Source organism: Ornithorhynchus anatinus, chromosome X1 (assembly GCF_004115215.2).
Source record: "Ornithorhynchus anatinus isolate Pmale09 chromosome X1, mOrnAna1.pri.v4, whole genome shotgun sequence".
In the NCBI taxonomy this organism is placed as follows: Eukaryota; Metazoa; Chordata; class Mammalia; order Monotremata; family Ornithorhynchidae; genus Ornithorhynchus; species Ornithorhynchus anatinus.
In genome coordinates this window covers 87447107-87454526 of record NC_041749.1, presented here as the reverse complement: position 1 = coordinate 87454526, position 7420 = coordinate 87447107, and positions in this window count along the sequence as shown.

The window sequence follows — 7420 nt, the reverse complement described above, 5'->3', positions numbered from 1 at the left end:
TGTGACTTTGGGCAAGTCACTTAACTTCTCGGTGCCTCAGTTACCTCATCTGTAAAATGGGGATTAAGACTGTGAGCCCCACGTGGGACAACCTGATTCCCTTGTGTCTACCCCAGTGCTTAGAACAGTGCTCGGCACATAGTAAGCGCTTAACAAATACCAACATTATTAACAAATACCAACATTAGTGCTTCCTGAGGGTGAAACCTTATGCTTGCTTAGGAGAGTATGACAGAAACAAGAAACTCAATCCCTGTCCTCAAGGAGCTCACAATCTAATGGGGAAGAAAGAGATTGTTTACAAATAGTGGGAAATGGAGGAAGAATCAAAGTATCCAGATGAAATAGTTGAATAAATACACAGATACAACATACATATGCACATAGGGGCTGAGTCTAGGAAAATGCACTGAAGTACTAGCAGTGGCTATTGGGTTGACATGGCTAGGGAGATGGGAATTAATTGGGGAAGGCATCCTAAAGGAGGTGGAATTTTGGAAGGGCATTGCAAACGGGGAGAGCTGTGGTCTGCTAGTTTGTCCAGGATCATGAGCTCCTAGCGGACAGGAACAACATTTTGTCCTTCCTCTGTGATTTGCCAAAGCACCTGCTGCAGGTCTACCCACAGTTGGATGACTGATTTTCTCCATCATGGAGAGGGAAAGCTGCAAGGAGAGGGAACCAGATGTCCATGACTTTAAAAACTGTGGTATTTGTTAAGTGCTTACTAGATGCTAAGCACTGTACTCAAGCCTGGAATAGATACAAGGTCATCAGGGCAGAGAGAGTCCCAGTTCTATGTGGGGTTCACAGTCTAAAGGGCCAGGAGAACAGATACTGAATTCCCATTTTACAGATGAGGAAACTGAGATTCAAAGAAGGTCTTTATACTGGGTAAATGTGCCTTCTCCCTCCCACCCCACCTGCCTCATCTCTTCTCCCTCAAGCACTATGTGCCTTCTCCTGGCCATGACTGATGCCTAGTGTCCCAGATATGAACTGGAAGAGAAAATCTAGGATGCCCAATAACAAACTGAGCTCAAATCACTCCCCCACATTTCTTCCATTGGAGGGAGAGTGGTGTTCATATGGGCAAGGCTGCCTCTATCATACAGCTAAACTAGGCAGATGGCCTAAGGAGCTATTTGGCATGGAATGGATTTTTCTCTTCCTGATTTCTACTTCTCACCTGATCGATCAATCAGTGGTATTTACTGAGTGCTTATTAGGAGCAGAGCACTGTACTAAGTGCTTGGGAGAGACATGTTCTCTGCCCACAACGAGTTTACAGTTTAGATCAATCAATCCTATTAATTGTGTGCACTGGACTAAGCCCTTGGGAGAGTACAACAGAGTTGGTAGACATGGTCCCTGCACACAGTAAGCTTACAGTCTCGAGGGGGAGACTGATATTAACATAAATATATAAATTACAGATATGTACATAAGTACTGTGTGGCTGAGGGAGGGGTGAATAAAGGGTGTAAATCCAAGTGCAAGGGTAATCCAGAAGGAAATGAAGGTTTAGTCAGTGAAGGCCTCTTGGAGGAGATGTGCCTTCAGTACGGCTTTGAAGGTGGGGAGAGTGATTGTCTGTCAGATATGAAGAGGAAGGGTGTTCCAGGCCAGAGGCAAGTAGTCTGGGAGATGTGGATGTTGAGATAGGTGAGATTGTGATACAGTGAATAGGTTGGCATTGGAGGAGTGAAATGTGCAGGCTGGGTTGTAGTAGAAAAGCAGCAAGGTAAGATAGGAGGTGGCAAGGTGAACGAGTGCTTTAAAGCCAATGGTAAGGAGTAAAAGATATGGAACAGTTCATGAATTTGTGAATTACAGGGTTCAAATGCCTTCTGCATCCCTTCCTTTTGCCCAGTGCCACAGAATGGCTCGGACCTACTGCTGGCTGCCATGGGATGGCTAGCAATGTCACCTTTGGGATGTTGAGTGGGCCATCTGTCTGGTTTGAAAACAGACATTCTGGTTTTCCGCTGGTCTGACCTCTCCGAACAGTACAGTTATGGCACAAGCAGCCTTTATGTTCAGTGTTTTTCTATTATGCCACCAAGTTCCACAGCTTCAGATGGCTTCAGACAGACTGCCACAGAATGGCGCACAGGATGTCATTTTTCTATCAATCAATAAGATTTATTGAGCCCTTACTGTGTGCAGAACACTATACTGAGTGCTTGGGAGAGTACAATGTACGCTAAGTAGACACTGTAAAGTAAGTGACATCACGTGCATCTGAGTTGTCTGTCTGTTGATTTCAAGGGCCATCTGGGGGCAACCTATTGGGATGGCCACTGGATCCACATTCCCGGGGAAGCTAGCGCTGTCTGGATCGCCAGCTGATTGTTTTACCAAACCATTCAAACCTATAACCCTCCTTAGAGTTGAGGTGGGAGAGAGAGAAGAAGCGAGTAAAAGAGACTGAAAGAGATAAAGAGAGATAGAGAGAAATTAAAATAGTCCTAGAAAAAGAGAGCAATATGCACAAGCTCACCAAAAAAAAAAAAAAATCTCATTTTTGTTCAAGGATTGATTCAGAATGGAAAATGTCTGACCCACTTTTCTTCCCATCTGAAAATGTCCAATGCTCTCCTTCTAGGGAATTATGTAGCCAGTAACTGCGCCAGGCCAATAATAGGTAGTTTGTGCTATCTAATTGGAAGTCAACAGAGTGACATCTCATCTTCTATGGCCACTTCAGTGAAATTACCTCACAAAGCATGGCTCCAGCCAAATGTACAAGGCAACACACATGTCAAGAAGAGAGAAAGCACACCCAGCTATTTTGAGCAAGTTGCCCGGGGAATCTGCAGGAGTCCATGGTGGGCTGGTAAGAGGAGAGGGCTGATTGGCTGAGCCACTTAGTCCCATAAACTGATTATCCTCCATTTCAGGTCCATCGACACCAACCTCCACTTCTTGACTGCAATTTCACTGACATCATTTAAGGACTATTTTTCTCATTCAATAATTCAGATTTTTAAAAGTCAATCAAGCCCAATTCTCTGCTTGAAGGTTTGAAGGGTGCAAATCATGTTAAGAGGAAAAATAACTTCCTCTGCCCTTGCTTCCCAGGTTCTCACTTGATGCCAAATGGTCCAAAGTAGAGCATGGGAACAGCAGGAGCTGGAGGGTGGAAGAGTAGAGAGGGGTTGAAATGTACCTATGGCCAGAAGAAAATAGACCCAAGAGCAGTGCCATGATGTGGGATTAATTCAATCGTATTTATTAAGCTCTTACTGTGTGCAGAGCACTATACTAGATCAGACCTATGGCCCATCCAACCCAGGGTTCTGTCTCCGACAGTAGCAACAGGATGCTTAGCGGGACTGTTGCTGATAGTCTTTGTGGTTAGTGATGGGCCAAGCACATCCCTAATTTTCCCCTCCGCACACCTCGACTTTTCCTCTAATAACCCACTGTGCACCTCTCCTTCATTAACTGATCCTCTTGAATCTTCTGATGTTTTCACCCCACACAACTTCCTGAAAGAGCTAGCTCTAAATGTTTGCCACTTGCTGGGGGGAGATGCATTTCCTTTCACTTGTTTTGAACAATGCTTGATTTGTGCCAGACATTGTCACGGATCGACCCTGGCACCTCTGGGCTTGTCCTTTCAGTCAGAAAACTAAAAATAAAGTAAGTAGAAATAAAATCTGTTTTAGATGTGAAATGAATAAATACAATAAATACAATTGATTGATGGATGGATTGAGTGAACCACTGAGCTTTGGTTTTTGCCATTCAGTCACTCAAGAGCATTTTTGAATCTCTTCCGGCTGCCAAGCACTGTCCTAAGTAATTGGAGAGAATAACAGAAACAAGAGAAGCAGCATGGCGTAGTGGATAGAACACAGGCTGGAAGTCAGAAGGCCATGGTTCCAATCCTGGCTCTGCCACTTGTCCGCTGTGTGACCTTCGGCAAGTCAATTTGCTTCTCTATGCCTCCGTTCCATCATCTGTAAAATGGGGATAGAGACAGAGTCCCTCTTGGGACAGGGATTGGGTCCAACCTGATTTACTTTTATCCACCCCAGTGCTTAGTACAGTGCCTGACACATAATAAGCACTTAACAAAGGCCATAATTATTATTATTATTGTTATCAAGAGGCACAGACCCAGGCCCTCAAGGAGCTTACAAAAGTCTTCCCCTTCTTTCTTATCTCACTGATTTCCTACTAAAACTCAATCCACTCCCTTGGCCTAACACCAACCCAATCATTGTACCTTGATCTCCTCTATCTCACCAACGACCCTTGCCCTTGTCCTGCCTCTGTTCCGGAGCTCCCTCCTGCCTCATCTGACAGACCACCACTCTCCTCATCTTCAAATCCCTCTTAAAATATCTGACAGACCACCACTCTCCTCATCTTCAAATCCCTCCTAAAATCACATCTTCCCCTAGAGGCTTTTCCCCACTTGGATCTGTACCATTTAAGCACTTCATATTCATCTCACCTTTCTTCCCACAGCCCTTATGCCTTTAGTCATAATTATTTTAATGTCTGTCTCCCTATATAGACTATAAGCTCCTGGTGGGCAAAAAACATGTCTATCAACTCTGTTGTATCATACTCCTCCATGCATTTAGTACAGTGCTCTGTACACAGTAAGTTCTCAATAAATAAGATCGAATGAATGAATACCACTGATTGATGTGTAAACAACTTAAATGTTACAGACATCTACGACTACTGCAGTACTATATGCTAGTAGGCTGTGCTTTCAAATAAACCTGTTATGACTGAAAGTGCAGCAGTATTATTGTCATTGGTAACAATGACAATATTCACAGTCATTACCCATTTAAAATGTCAAGTCACGTAATCGCTCGAGCTCCCGACACCTCTTTCATTATAAATTAAGCACTGTTCCGGAACCTACCACCTTTCAAAAGCAGTGGGGGCTGCCTCATCCTCGTGGAAAATTTGGAGAACAATAATTCCATATTCATCCTCACTGTCCCCTTCATTCTGTAAACTTCAAAAATCTGCCAGAACTTTCCCCAATGTGAGGGAAGAATTATGCTAACTAAAGCCTTGATTTCTTATAGCACTAAGGGTGGAGATGCTTTGCATTATTCTTGCATTATTCTTTAGGTCTATACCCTATGCCTCTCGTCACCCTCATGGTACACTGTATGTATTGCCTTTGTTATTGTGAACCGGGGAAATAGCAGAGTAGCTATGAAAATCAGAAATTGGAGGAAGGATCTGGAACTCCAATCCAATTTTGCCACCTCTAGGCTGACAGTAAATTCTAGAGGGGTGGGGGGTGAGGAAGCGGGGGGTCTTTGGAACCACAAATTTGGCTGTCAATCAGAAGACCCATAGGTCTGCAGTCTGAATGGTGCAGGGTGAGTGAAAAACTTGATAATCTGAAACACTGGACTCTTTTCTAGTTGGCAGAGAGAGGACTGAGGTTTTTGGCTGCAGGTGGTGGAGAGGGGAAACCTCTGGATGGAATCTTTACAGAAAGGCTTTTTGTCTTTATAAAAACTTCCTCATGATTGAACTTTCTTTTGACCTGTTTTTGGCCAGGTGAGTTTCTTTTGATTTAGCTTCTTATTTTTCACTTTGTAATTGCCGATTTCCCCCCAATTCCCATCTAACTGTTCAAAAATACCCTCACCTCTGAGTAGGGTCAATGTCAGGGCCACATTCAACAGTGGCTGAGGAGTTATAAGACCACAGACTGCTCCCGCTACCCCTGCCAGGAGTCTCATAATGGGTGCTTTTGGCTACTTGCGGTCAGGCAAGAGATGCGGATGGCTCCGTGTGAGCCCTCACCCCTCAAAACCCAGCCTGTCTTATGAAAATGGCCCACTGATGAGATAGCAGGGCCACTCACTAGTACCACTGGTGGCTGAGCAGGATGACTAAGAGATCCAGTGGTCTCTGGAAGGGGAAGAAAATGTGCCCTGCTTGTTTTGCACATGCATGATGGTCCTTCAAAAGTCCTCATCCATGCGTGTTTGGTCCCACTATCAGCAGCTTCATCTTCAGATATGAGGGTCAGGAAGATCTCTGTCACTCTCATGCCCCCTTTTCCCCACCGCCCAGCTTTCACCACCCTCCTAAACCCTAGGGGCCATGTTTTTAGAGATCCTTGCAAGGAAGCAGGCACCGAGCAGAGTTGGAAATGAGACTGTTGAGGATCGGTGCAATTTATGGCACCCTCCCCCACCTCCGCCCCTCAACCTCCACCACCAAGTGGTCATGTCTGAAATTGATACTACTCCCCTATCTTCTTCCAGGAGTGTGTTTCTATTTATTTCTGATTCATGAGCCTCACACAGACCTCTCAGTGCCACTCGAAGCCTGCAGCTGCTCACCACTCCCCGCCTCCAGGATCCATAGAAAGGAGCAGAGAATTCAAAGCCTTTACAGCATTTAGAATGTCGGGAAGAGAGCAACACTGAGTTGGCTCCCCTGGAAGACTGTCCCCATGCTGCTTACGTGCGCTCTCTCGCTCTCTCTGGCTTCATCTTCCTCCACTCTTCCTATCTCATGGGGAAAAGAGAGGATTTGAACTGTTTCTCTCCCCATGATGTATTTTCATTCAGTCTCATTCCCTACATCTCTCTCTTCTCTTTCTTTTAATCCCACATTTTCCATCTCTACCACCCTCCCAGTCCCACCTCTGCAATTCCTGCTGATTTTGATGCTATCCATGGCTTTCTACTCTGATTCTTCAGGATTTCAACTTTAATGTTGATGATCCCACTGCCCCCATACCCAACTGCCTCCTTCCTTTCTCTCCATAACCCCTCCGACCCCTTGCCACACCTCACCTCAGCCAATCACCAGTACTGATCCACCTTAATCAAATTATCTCTAAACAATGCATCTGTAACCTCTCCATTTCTGATAAACCACAACCTTCTAATCTGCTGCCTCATCCACTCTTTTTCCTACACTACTGCAATCTCCATATCCCACCCACTCCACTCCACTCATCCCACCCAGGCCCTCTCACCATTCCTGTATTCCCTGCCAGCCCTCCCATTCCCAAATGTGACAATAAATGCCTGCTCCAATTTTCTCAAAGGAGGTCTCTGGCTTGTTCTCTAAATTAATCAGTGGCATTAATGGAGTGCTTGCTGTGTGAAGAGCACTGTCTTGAGTGCTTCTATTTGTGATCAGGGAATGTGTTTGTTATATTGTTATACTGTACTTTCCCAAATACTTTTATAGCCCTCTGCAAACAGTAAGCACTCAATAAATATGACTGACTGACTGACTGATTACAACAGAGTAGGTAGGCGTGATAGATTGTGAGCCCGTCATTGGGCAGGGATTGTCTCTATCTATTGCAGAATTGTACATTCCAAGTGCAGTGCTCTGCACATAGTAAGCACTCAAATACTATTGAATGAATACGTGCCCTCAAGGAACTCCACTCCCTCTA